General features: G+C 46.3%; 1 protein-coding gene across 1 annotated transcript in view; it reads right to left on the bottom strand.

Moving 5' to 3' along the window:
* The window catches only part of LOC137342733 (exostosin-1-like), a 221,555-nt gene that overhangs the window by 43,913 nt on the left and 164,930 nt on the right, over nt 1-12,712 (bottom strand). The gene's annotated exons all lie outside the window — the stretch shown is intronic.

Here is a 12,712-nt window from a genome sequence, read left to right as displayed (position 1 = left end):
CTGCTTTTTGACTATATTGGAGTGGCCTGCAGCAATCCCTTTATGGACCCGTTGGTTAGGCTGTCCAACACTAGGTACCAACGAGTGGAGCATGTGTCACGCATGATACGCCCATTGGTAATTCAAAAATTGCATCGGGGTCCTAGTAATGTCACCACTCCCACCTGTTTCCTGCAGGCGCCTGGACTGCCTATTTCAAGCCCTCAAAACCAAAATGGCAGTGAACCAGACACTGGGAACTGGGAGGGAAGTGTCACACTGCTGTTTTAATCATGCTCCCAATGAAAATCGGTTCCTATCTCTCCAGTGAGTGAAAAAACACCAGACTGACAGCCCATATAACTCAGGCTAAAACTACTAATCCCAATTTATTGTAAGACATAAAGTTATAGCAGGAAAAAATAAACCAACACAGCACATTACTCCCTCTGGTACTTTTAAAACTGTTTTCTAAGACCAACATAAGAAAGTGTTTCATAATTCTTAAGAGTCCTTTTGACAGAGGTTTGGATAGAAGTAAACACGGGTGCTGAGCATCACGGAGTTCATTGCTGCGACATGGAGCTAACCGATTGAAGCACGTGGACCGGCCAACCACTCGTAGATTTACCACAGGCTAAGAGACCGTCAAGCACAGAATTTTTGTTCATAGACACTGGAGCATCTTGAACACGGCGCTGTTTTAAATGCAATGATTCACACCTCACCCCACCCTCACATTACCAGATCAAACAACATGGTCTACTTTCTTGCAGAGAGCCAGATCCCTTTCTCAGCTAGTGTTCTTGTGAGGAAAGAGAGTTTCCATTTTAATTCCAGATAGAATCAAACCATAGAATCATGCACACTTCCCTCCAGTCCAAAAGACAACCGTTCACCACCACTCTCTGCTTTCTGTCCCTTAGCCAATTTTGTATCCATGCTGCCACTGTCCCTTTAATCACATGGGCTTCAATTTTGCTAACAAGTCTATTACATGGTATTTTATCAAATGCCTTTTGAAAGTCCATATACACAACATCAACCGCACTACCCTCATCAACCCTCTCCGTTACTTCATCAAAGAACTCAATCAAGTTAGTCACTGTGCGGACATGATGGGCCGAATGGCCTCCTTCTGTGCCGTAAATTTTCTGTGATTCTATGATAGTCCAACACGATTTGCCTTTAACAAATCTGTGCTTGGACCCACAACTTTCTGACTCAGAGGCCGGAGTGCTACCCACTGAACCACGGCTGACACTAAAATTTGAGAAAGAGAATTATACGGCTAGATTGTTCAATTTTTATTGTCTGTACCTCATCAAAAATATCTTGTTGCTTGCTGTGAGCGAGAGCTCTTGCACTGCCAGCAGCTGAGTGACAACCACGCTGTCTGAGAATTAATATGACAACAGCGATGCTGCAGTCCCATTGTTCCCACCCAAGCATGAAGGACTCGCAACTAACAGGCACCGCAAGCGTGAATGACTTCTGAAGGTCTTGGGTGTGACGAACCAATTGGAATCCATTACACCAACAACTTGCATTTATATAGCGCCTTTAACATGGCAAAACGTCCCAAAGTGCTTCACAGGAGCGATTATCAGACAAAAGAATTTGACACCGAGCCAAAGGAGGAGACATTAGGACAGGTGACCAAAAGCTTGGTCAAAGAGGTAGGTTTTAAGGAGTGACTTAAAGGAAGAGAGAGAGGCGGAGAGGTTTAGGGAAGGAATTCCAGATCCAAGGGCCTGGGCGGCTGAAGGCCGGCCGCCAATGGTGGGGCGAAGGAAGTTTGGAATGGACAAGAGCCCAGTATTGGAGGAGTGCAGAGATCTCGGGGGGTTGTAGGGTCAAAGGAGGTTACAGAGGTAGGGAGTTTACTGTCCGTTATGACAGTCTCTTCTGAAATCTTTTCCCCTCTATTTTTCTTCACTCCTCGCCCGAGCGAGCTGTCTCGTGGTGGGCAGGTTACCACAGGCACCGGCTGCCTTCCTGCGTCCTCACCCAAGTGGCCATGTTTGAGCCTAGATAGAAGGCGTCGCACTCGATTCCAACCCTGAACTGACATTCCCAACACACACACTTTCCTGAAGGGTCACTAGATTGCGAGCAGGAGCCAGGAACTCTGGTTTAACCCCTCCCCAGTGTGGAGTTGTTGAGGATAATTGGAGTACTGAGGGAAGATAGGAACACAGGAGCAGGAGTAGGCCATTTAGCCCCTCAGTGGATCTTTTACGTCACAGGTGGACGTAAAAGATCCATTGGCACTATTTGAAGTATAGCAGGGGAGTTCTCTCCAATGTCCTTGCCAATATTTATCCCTTAACCAACATCACTAAAACAGATTATAGTGTTGTTTGTGGGACCTTGCTGTGTGCAAATTGGTGACCGCGTTTCCTACGTTACAAGTGATTACACTTCATAAAGTACTTCATTGGCTATGAAGCACTTTGGGGCATCCTGAGGTTGTGAAAGGCATTATAGAAATGTAATTTCTTTCTTTTAAGCCTGGCGTTCGTGACAAGTCCTGCTAAAGTGTCGGTCAATTGGCCCAAAACTGCTTTTAGCCAAAAGGCAAAAGGAAAAGGCAGCGACCGGTGTAATAGTAAGGAACACACGTTAGGAGGTCCCAGGTTCAACCGCTGATCCCTGCTGAGGTAGATGACCTTATCCTGGAGCTACGTAACCTCAAGGCTACGGAGCGCAACATTCAGCGAAAGTTACCATCACTCTTGATCACTCTCGGCTCTGAGGCAGAAAGTCGTGGGTTCAAGTCCCACTTGAGCACATAATCTAGTCACTTTGGGACGTCTTGAGGTCGAGAAAGGCGCTATGTAAATGCAAGTTCTTTCTTTTTTCTTTACTCTCCATCCAGTGAGCCCCGACGGGCATGTGTGGACATTGGGCAAGGGCAGGTGGCCTCCACAGTTGAATAGCCTGTCGATACTCAACACCTAGGCTGACACATGAAGGAAGGCTGCTTGGGTACAACTCCTATGAAACAATACCGCTCCCGAGGAGGGAACAGCAGAGAAATGGAAAGAAAAGATAAATTACATAGAATGTACAGCACAGAAACAGGCCATTCGGCCCAACAGGTCTATGCCGGTGTTTATGCTCCACATGAACCTCCTCCCACCCTATCTGCATATCCTTCTATTCCTTTCTCCCTCTTAAGGCATCAATACTATTCGCCTCAACTATTCCTTGTGGTAGCAAGTTCCACATTCTCACCACTCTCTGGGTAAAGAAATTTCTCCTGAATTCACTATTGGATTTATTATTTTCTAGCTTATATTTATGGCCCCTAGTTTTGGATTCCCCCACAAGCAGAAACATTTTCTCTACGTCTACCCAGTCAAACCCCTTTCATAATCTTAAAAATCTCTATAAGCTCATCTCTCAGCCTTCTCTTTTCTAGTGAAAAGAGCCCCAGCCTGTTCAATCTTTCCTGATAGTTATAATCTCTCAGTTCTGGTATCATTCTTGTAAATCTTCTATGCACCTTCTCCAATGCCTCTATATCCTTTTTATAATATGGAGACCAGAACTGTGCACAGTACTCCAAGTGTGGTCTAACCAAGGTTCTATACAAGTTCAACATAACTTCTCTGCTTTTCAATTCTATCCCTCTGGAAATGAATCCCAGTGCTTTATAAAAATCATAAAAATAAATATTTTTACATTGCCAGGGCAAGTCAGGGTTAATGTACAAGTTAATCACAGGAGCTGCTGATTTGTGGGCACTGAGAGTAACTCCTTCTAATTCCACTGCTTAACAGTCATCTCACACCTTCTTGTTCACGGCTTTGACTCCCAGCAGATGCTGATCAGACAGACTCTCTCAACTGGCAGCGAGAGAACAACAAAGCCTCTCGTTATTCGTGCTTCCTTGGTGACCGGAAGCTGAGCGGGAGAGGGAGAGGGAGCCAGGGGGGGACATCAGTAGTCCACACCTGTACCTACTCCAGGAAGCACTGGGACCTGGCCAGGTCCATTTTTATGTGTAGAGTGTCTGGAAATTTTTTTAAATATAAACTGGACACAAAGGCGGTCATTTTAACCTAATGCGCCGGTCGGGAATCCCACGGGATTGAACCCTACTCAATATCAACTGACTTCAACGGGCAGTAAAATCGGACGTTGCACCCGATGTCGTCAGTTTCCCGACGGGCGGGTTAGGTTAAAATTGACCCCAAAACGTCTATTTTTTTCCCTTGTTTTGTCCGTGTCCTATGATGTGCATCAGATGTTAGTGCTTAAGTTTTTTTTATAGAATTTTCTTCAGTGGAAAACACACGTCGGAACTCAAACTCTGATCCCAGTCCTTCGCATTGCCCCCCTCCGTCCAAGTCTAATTGGGATCATAAATGACTCGGAGTGAAGTAGATAAATTGTTCAGGGTTACAATTTCTGAAGCTGAAAGGCATTCAGGTGAAAATTTTGATTAAACTGTTCATGCAAGAACAGCACCAACTTATTGCACTAAATTCCTCTCTGTACCATTTCAGTGTTGTCCGATACGTTCGCCACATGTGGCAAATTGGGAAAGCAGATGTTGCTAATTCCATTTCGGATTAGTAAGTAAAACCTGGGTAATAGACACTGTCATTGGGCATGTGATCTCACTACTCATATCCGCAAGGTGTCTGCATGTTGTTTTTAATTCATTCTGGAGATGTGGGCATTGCTGGCAAGGCCGACATTTATTGCCCATCCCTAGTTGCCCCTTGAGAAGGTGGCGGTGGGCCTTCTTCATGAACCGCTGCAGTCCGTGCGGTGGAGGTTCTCCCACAGTGCTGTTAGGGAGGGAGTTCCAGGATCTTGACCCAGTCACAGTGAAGGTGAACTTTAACCTTTTTGTGCGTTTCCTTTTCATCTTACCATTTTACCACCAGAGTGTGGGAGGGTTTTTTTGATCTTTGTGGCTGTTTTACTTCCTTGGTTACTGAATGGTGCTGGATGTTTGTTAAGTAAATATACCCGTGTGAAGTACACTCACCCGTATTGTGTGAGAGGCGTTTTCTACTAAAATTAGTGCCTGTGGCTAAAATGGTGTCACCGTAGCCTCACCTGTGGCTGGTCAGCAATTTCTATTGGACAGCGCTGCACTTTCATTGCCTTAATCCCTTGGTTAAAATAGAATAAATCAACTTGCATTTACATAGCGCCTTTCACTACCGCAGGGCGTCTCAAAGCGCGTTACAGCCATTGGAGTACTTTTTTGAAGTGTAGACACTGTTGCAGTGTAGGAAACGCGGCAGCCAATTTGCGCACAGCAAGATCCCACAAACGGCAATGAGATAAATGACCAGATAATCTGTTTTTAGTGATGTTGATTGAGGGATAAATATTGGCCAGGACACCAGGGAGAACTCCCCTGCTCTTCTTCGAAATAGTACCTTGGGATATTTTACATTCACCTGAGAGGGCAAATTGGGCCTCGGTTTAACGTCTCATCCAAAAGACGGCACCTCTCCCTCAGTACCGCACTGGACTGTCAGCCGAAATTTTGAGCTCAAGTCTCTGGAACAAAGAACAGAGAGGAATGTGGCACGGGTATGTTAAATCTTTATGTGGAAACAGTGCCACTCTTAATTTCTACCCTGCATTCACAGAGTTGCCAAATGGTGGCCAAACTCCACATTCAGGTGGCACATAGCAGGTGGCACAGACTGAGAAAATACAATTATGCTGTAGTTCACACAGCATATCCCCAGGATATCGCACCACTGGCTACATCAAGGAGCCACAGTTCAATTTTATTAAGTGACACAAGCATTAATCTTTTACAAACAGAAGTTGCCAACTCGGACTGGATGTATTCCTGGAGGTTTCACCACATGACCTCCTGCTGCTAACAGTCGAACAGCCTTTTTTCTCATCTCCAATATAACTAATAAACAAAAGTGTTGAAAAAGAATCACACAAATTTTTTTTATGCCCCTATGATTTTTCTCCCGGGTGTTGCTCGCAGCAGTGTCCTGGAGATTCATTTTCAATTCCTGGAGACTCCAGGACAATCCTGGAGGGTTGGCAACCCTAAGCAGCAGCGATTGGGGGGGGGGGGAGGGTCGCTGGAACAGACCTGCACCATAATCACTGCGATGCTGCATCACACAACACGTACTGTACATCCTATTTCATAATGGAGAGAAATATTATAAGAGCAAAAGGCTGAGATGGACCTTATACAGCCATGGGTCAATCACTGGGGGTCGCACACCATCGATAAATACATGTGTACACATGCAAGCACGTACACACACATACACTGGACAAATCCCGGGGCTGACATTTCAGTCACAAGACAGCCTGGGTCATCAACTTGTGACAAATATAAAAGTGCATGGTATGGCCAATCCATGGGCTGCAGGAAATGGTCTGTCCCTGTTACTAAGCTATACGTTCACCATCTTGTAACCTCCAGGGCTGACACTCCTCGTACAGTGACTGAATCCCCCTCGAGAGACCCGAGTGGAAATTCTAGAGCGAGACTTCAGAGCAGAGTTGAGCGAGGAATCGAGTGTGACGTCTTCAACCCTCACTCACTATCTTGGCTCAAACATGACGAATGGCCAGTTGGGTGAGGACGCAGGAAGGCAGCTGGTGCCTGTGGTAACCTACCCACCATGAGAGACAGCTCCCTCGGGCGAGGAGTGAAGAAAAATAGAGGGGGGAAAAATTTCAGAAGGAAGAAACTATCACAACAGACAGTAATGGATTCCAATTGGTTCGTCACTCCCGGGAAAGACCATCAGAAGTCATTCATGCCTGCAGTGCCTGTTAGTTGCGAGTCCTTCATGCTTGAATAGGAACAATGGGACTGCAGCATCGCTGTTAGAATATCCTCTCTATTTTTTATATTAATTCTCAGACGACGTGGTTGTCACTCAGCTGCCAGCCGTGCAAGAGCTCTCGCTCACAGCAAGCAACAAGATATTTTTGATGAGGTACTGACAGTGAAAATTCTACTTCCCCGGTCCTATAATTTTCTCAACTTTTAGGTGTCAGTTGTGGCTCAGTGGCAGCACTCTGGCCTCAGAGTCAGAAGGTTCAAGTCCCACTTAATCTAGACTGACACTCCCAGTGCAGTACTGAGGGAGTGCTGCACTGTCGGAGGTGCCGTCTTTCGAATGAGACGTTAAACCGAGGCCCTGTCTGCCCTCTCAGGCGGCGTAAAAGATCCCATGATACTATTCCAAGAAGAGCAGAGGAGTTCTCCCCAGTGTCCTGGCCGATATTTACCCCTCAACCAACATCATCAAAACAGATTATCTGGTCATTATCTCATTGCTGTTTGTGGAAACTTGCTGTGCTTTGTGGAAGCTGCCATGTTTCCCTACATTACAACAATGACTACGTTTAAAAAAGTACTTAATTGGCTGTAAAGCGCTTTGGGACGTCCTGAGGACATGAAAGGTGCTATATAAATGCAAGTTCTTCCTTTCTGAATAATGTATCTCAGTTACTCCATGGGTTGTAAGGGAGAGCACATTGGATCGTACCAATGAGATGGGGGGCAGGATCTCAGGTGCAATACTTGCGATGATCCTGTGAGACTGGGTTGTGGGAATTTGGAGTTGTGTCTCCTCCTGTCGTTGGCGGAGGGGAGGGGGAAGCTGGGTATATAAGGCAAAACCTAGATGGTTCTTTAGAGGGAGAGTAAGAGGTGGGGGCGGGGAAGAGAGAGAGAGGAGGAGGAGGGGGAGGGATGCTGTTGCAGTTGTTGACTTGTATAATTGTTATTGGTCATTATTTAATATTCTCTATTCTATTTACATAACTAAGGAGTCATCAAATCTCTCAGCACAGAAGGAGGCCATTCGGCCTGTCTTGCCTGTGCCATCTCTTTGAAAGAGCTATCCAATTAGTTCCACCTTTCCCCAATTGCCCTGCAAATGTTTTCCCTTTTAAGTATTTATCCAATTCCCTTTTGAAAGTTATTATTGAATCTGCTTCCACCGCCCTTTCAGGCAGCGCATTCCAGATCATAACAACTCGCTGCATAAAAAAAAATTCTCCTCATCTCCCCTCTGGTTCTTTTGCCATGTTTGGAGGTTTGTCTGGAAGAAGTTTGAAACCATGCAATCCTGAGCTTACATGGGTCTTCACATGCTACAGCTCAATGTGGTCCCAATGGCACAGAACATCATCCAAACTATGTTGTTGTTGTGATCTGGAATGTGCTGCCTGAAAGGGCGGTGGAAGCAGATTCAATAGTAACTTTCAAAAGGGAATTGGATTAATACTTGAAGGGAAAAAATTCACAGGATTATGGGGAAAGAGCAGGGGAGTGGGGCTAATTGGATAGCTCTTTCAAAGAGCTGGCACAGGCACGATGGGCTGAATGGCCTCCTCCTGTGCTGTACCTACAATGATATGATACAACGACAGAGTTCTAAAAAAATAAATAATTGTCCATTAACCAAGATAAACTGAGCTGAAGTCAGATGCCTGAAGAAATGACCAGGACCAACAGTTTTTCATTGATGCCAGTGAGAAGGATGAATTGAAATATAAGAAGTATTCTTTTTGACAAGTTATAAATATGAGCCTATATTTTTCCATAAATCTAATGCTGTAAAAAGTCAGATCAGGCAACTTCACAAGATGGATTGGGATGTTAGAGGCCCTTCAGCGCATTTAATCTCATCTTTTCAGAATACCCAGCCAATAACGTCTCGCTCTTTCTTAAATCAGTCCAGTCTCTGGCCTCAGCCACTCCTTATTGGAAATTTGCGCTGGCTGTTGATCACCATGTGTCCAAAGAAAACACTTCCTGTCCTAATCTTACTCTTTATAACCCTGACCCTATGCCCTCTTTTCTTGCTGTCCTGGTACATCTGAAAAGTACTGTTCTGTGTTTACTTTCTCTTTCCCCTTAACTATCTTAAGGTGCCCCCTGAAGCATCTCTTTTCGATGCTGAATACCCCTGGACATTCCTCACAGAAAGACATAACGGATTGTATCCTGTGATTAACTTGTTTACCACATGAACTAGCTCATGAATTGAAAGCTCTTTGTCTTTGAGTGAAGTACTAGAATTATTGTGTCTATTTTAAAAATTATCTTTATTTGTAACTACACCCAGCTTTCGGTTCCCACTGAAACACCCACTCCCTCACCCACCGGTGCACGGTGGCTGCAGTGTGTCCCATCTACAGGATGCACTGCAGCAACTCCCCAAGGCTTCTTCGACAGCACCTCCCAAACCCAGACCTCCACCACCTAGAAGGACAAAGGCAGCAGGTGCATGGGAACAAATCTTAAATTGGAACACCAGGATCGATATCAGTAACTTGAGACAAATGTGAGTTAATGGGCACGTGGATTTAAACTTCACGCATGGCCCCTGAGGTTCAATGGTACATCTGAGTGAACCATGAGAACACAGAGTTTGAACACCCTGTGCTAGGATACTTGGAGCACACTACTAGCTATGTGTTATCCGACCTGCACATCTTTTGTTTGATAAGTATGATGTGGAGATGCCGGTGATGGACTGGAGTTGACAATTGTAAACAATTTTACAACACCAAGTTATAGTCCAACAATTTTATTTGAAATTCACAAGCTTTCGGAGGCTTCCTCCTTCCTCAGGTGAATGTTGTGGAAATGAAATCCTCGAACCCTTCGCATTTATAAATCACAGAACAATACCTGGTGATTACAGATAGTCTTTCCAACTGCCCGTTGCCAAGGCAATCACAGTGTGCAGACAGAGAGGTGTTACCTACAAGGCCACCGAATATACAAACAACCAAAAAAAAAAGAGAGGCAGAAACATAGAAACATCCGAAAGGAAGAGAAAGACAGCAAATGACCCGTTATATTAAAAACAGATAACATTTGTTCGCTGGTGGGGTTACGTGTAGCGTGACATGAACCCAAGATCCCGGTTGAGGCCGTCCTCATGGGTGCGGAACTTGGCTATCAATTTCTGCTCGACGATTTTGCGTTGTCGTGTGTCTCAAAGGCCGCCTTGGAGTATGCTTACCCGAAGGTCGGTGGCTGAATGTCCTTGACTGCTGAAGTGTTCCCCGACTGGGAGGGAACCCTCCTGTCTGGCGATTGTTGCGCGGTGTCCTTTCATCCGTTGTCGCAGCGTCTGCATGGTCTCGCCAATGTACCATGCTCTGGGGCATCCTTTCCTGCAACGTATGAGGTAGACAACATTGGCTGAGTCACAGGAGTATGAACCATGCACCTGGTGGGTGGTGTCCTCTCGTGTGATGGTGGTATCTGTGTCGATGATCTGGCATGTCTTGCAGAGGTTACCGTGGCAGGGTTGTGTGGTGTCGTGGACGCTGTTCTCCTGAAAGCTGGGTAATTTGCTGCGAACGATGGTCTGTTTGAGGTTGGGTGGCTGTTTAAAGGCGAGTAGTGGAGGTGTGGGGATGGCCATAGCGAGGTGTTCGTCGTCATTGATGACATGTTGAAGGCTGTGGAGAACATGGCGTAGTTTCTCCGCCCCGGGGAAGTACTGGACGACGAAGGGTACTCTGTTGGTTGCGTCCCGTGTTAGTCTTCTGAGGAGGTCTATGCGATTTTTCGCTGTGGCCCATCGGAACTGTCGATCGATGAGTCGAGCGTCATATCCCGTTCTTACTAGGGCATCTTTCAGCATCTGTAGGTGTCCATCGCATTCCTCCTCGTCTGAGCAGACCCTGTGTATTCGCAGGGCCTGTCCATAGGGGATGGCCTCTTTGACGTGGTTAGGGTGGAAGCTGGAAAAGTGGAGCATCGTGAGGTTGTCCGTGGGCTTGCGGTAGAGTGAGGTGCTGAGGTGCCCGTCTTTGATGGAGATTCGTGTGTCCAAGAAAGAAACTGATTCTGAGGAGTAGTCCATGGTGAGCTTGATGGTGGGATGGAACTTGTTGATGTTATCGTGTAGTCTCTTTAGTGATTCCTCGCCGTGCGTCCATAGAAAGAAAATGTCGTCGATATATCTGGTGTATAGCGTTGGTTGGAGGTCCTGTGCAGTGAAGAAGTCCTGCTCGAACTTGTGCATGAAAATGTTGGCGTATTGGGGTGCGAATTTGGTCCCCATGGCTGTTCCGTGTGTTTGGATAAAGAACTGGTTATCGAAGGTGAAGACATTGTGATCCAGGATGAAGCGGATGAGTTGTAGGATGGCGTCTGGAGATTGGCTGTTGTTGGTGTTGAGTATTGATGCTGTCGCAGCGATGCCGTCATCGTGGGGGATACTGGCGTAGAGTGCCGAGACGTCCATCGTGGTGAGAAGTGTTCCTGGTTCAACTGGTCCGTGGGTACTGAGTTTTTGTAGGAAGTCTGTAGTGTCGCGACAGAAGCTGGGGGTTCCCTGTACGATGGATTTCAGGATGCCCTCGATGTATCCAGAGAGGTTCTCACACAGGGTTCGGTTGCCTGATACGATGGGACGTCCGGGTGTGTTGGCTTTGTGTATCTTTGGGAGGCAGTAGAAGTCTCCCAAAGTATGTGGGATGAGAGCGCGTAGGATGCTTTGCAGGTCTGGATCGAAGGTCTTGATCAGTTTGTTGAGCTGGTGGGTGTGCTCTAACACGGGACGCAACCAACAGAGTACCCTTCGTCGTCCAGTACTTCCCCGGAGCGGAGAAACTACGCCATGTTCTCCGCAGCCTTCAACATGTCATCAATGACGAACACCTCGCTATGGCCATCCCCACACCTCCACTACTCGCCTTTAAATAGCCGCCCAACCTCAAACAGACCATCGTTCGCAGCAAATTACCCAGCTCTCAGGAGAACAGCGTCCACGACACCACATAACCCTGCCACGGTAACCTCTGCAAGACATGCCAGATCATCAACACAGATACCACCATCACACGAGAGGACACCACCCACCAGGTGCATGGTTCATACTCCTGTGACTCAGCCAACGTTGTCTACCTCATACGTTGCAGGAAAGGATGCCCCGGAGCATGGTACATTGGCGAGACCATGCAGACGCTGCGACAACGGATGAACGGACACCGCGCAACAATCGCCAGACAGGAGGGTTCCCTCCCAGTCGGGGAACACTTCAGCAGTCAAGGACATTCAACCACCGACCTTCGGGTAAGCATACTCCAAGGCGGCCTTCGAGACACACGACAACGCAAAATCGTCGAGCAGAAATTGATAGCCAAGTTCCGCACCCATGAGGACGGCCTCAACCAGGATCTTGGGTTCATGTCACGCTACAAATAACCCCACCAGCGAACAAATGTTATCTGTTTTTAATATAACGGGTCATTTGCTGTCTTTCTCTTCCTTCCGGATGTTTCTATGTTTCTGCCTCTCTTTTTTTTTGGTTGTTTGTATATTCGGTGGCCTTGTACGTAACACCTCTCTGTCTGCACACTGTGATTGCCTTGGCAACGGGCAGTTGGAAAGACTATCTGTAATCACCAGGTATTGTTCTGTGATTTATAAATGCGAAGGGTTCGAGGATTTCATTTCCATAACATTAACCTGAGGAAGGAGGAAGGCTCCGAAAGCTTGTGAATTTCAAATAAAATTGTTGGACTATAACTTGGTGTTGTAAAATTGTTCACAATTGATAAGTATGGTACTTGCATATTGTTAACTGAACACTAGATGGCCCCTGATGGGAGTGAGCACGTTGTAGCAATTGTACTCCAAGGTGCCTCTTATATTGTTTTGTTATTCTTTGTCAGAACATTTTAGTGGGTCTGGAAATAAAAGCATCTAGTTATTACCACACCGACTTGAGTG

This window comes from Heptranchias perlo, chromosome 26 (assembly GCF_035084215.1).
Source record: "Heptranchias perlo isolate sHepPer1 chromosome 26, sHepPer1.hap1, whole genome shotgun sequence".
NCBI classification, from domain to species: domain Eukaryota; kingdom Metazoa; phylum Chordata; class Chondrichthyes; order Hexanchiformes; family Hexanchidae; genus Heptranchias; species Heptranchias perlo.
This window is presented reverse-complemented; position numbering and strand designations above follow the sequence as displayed.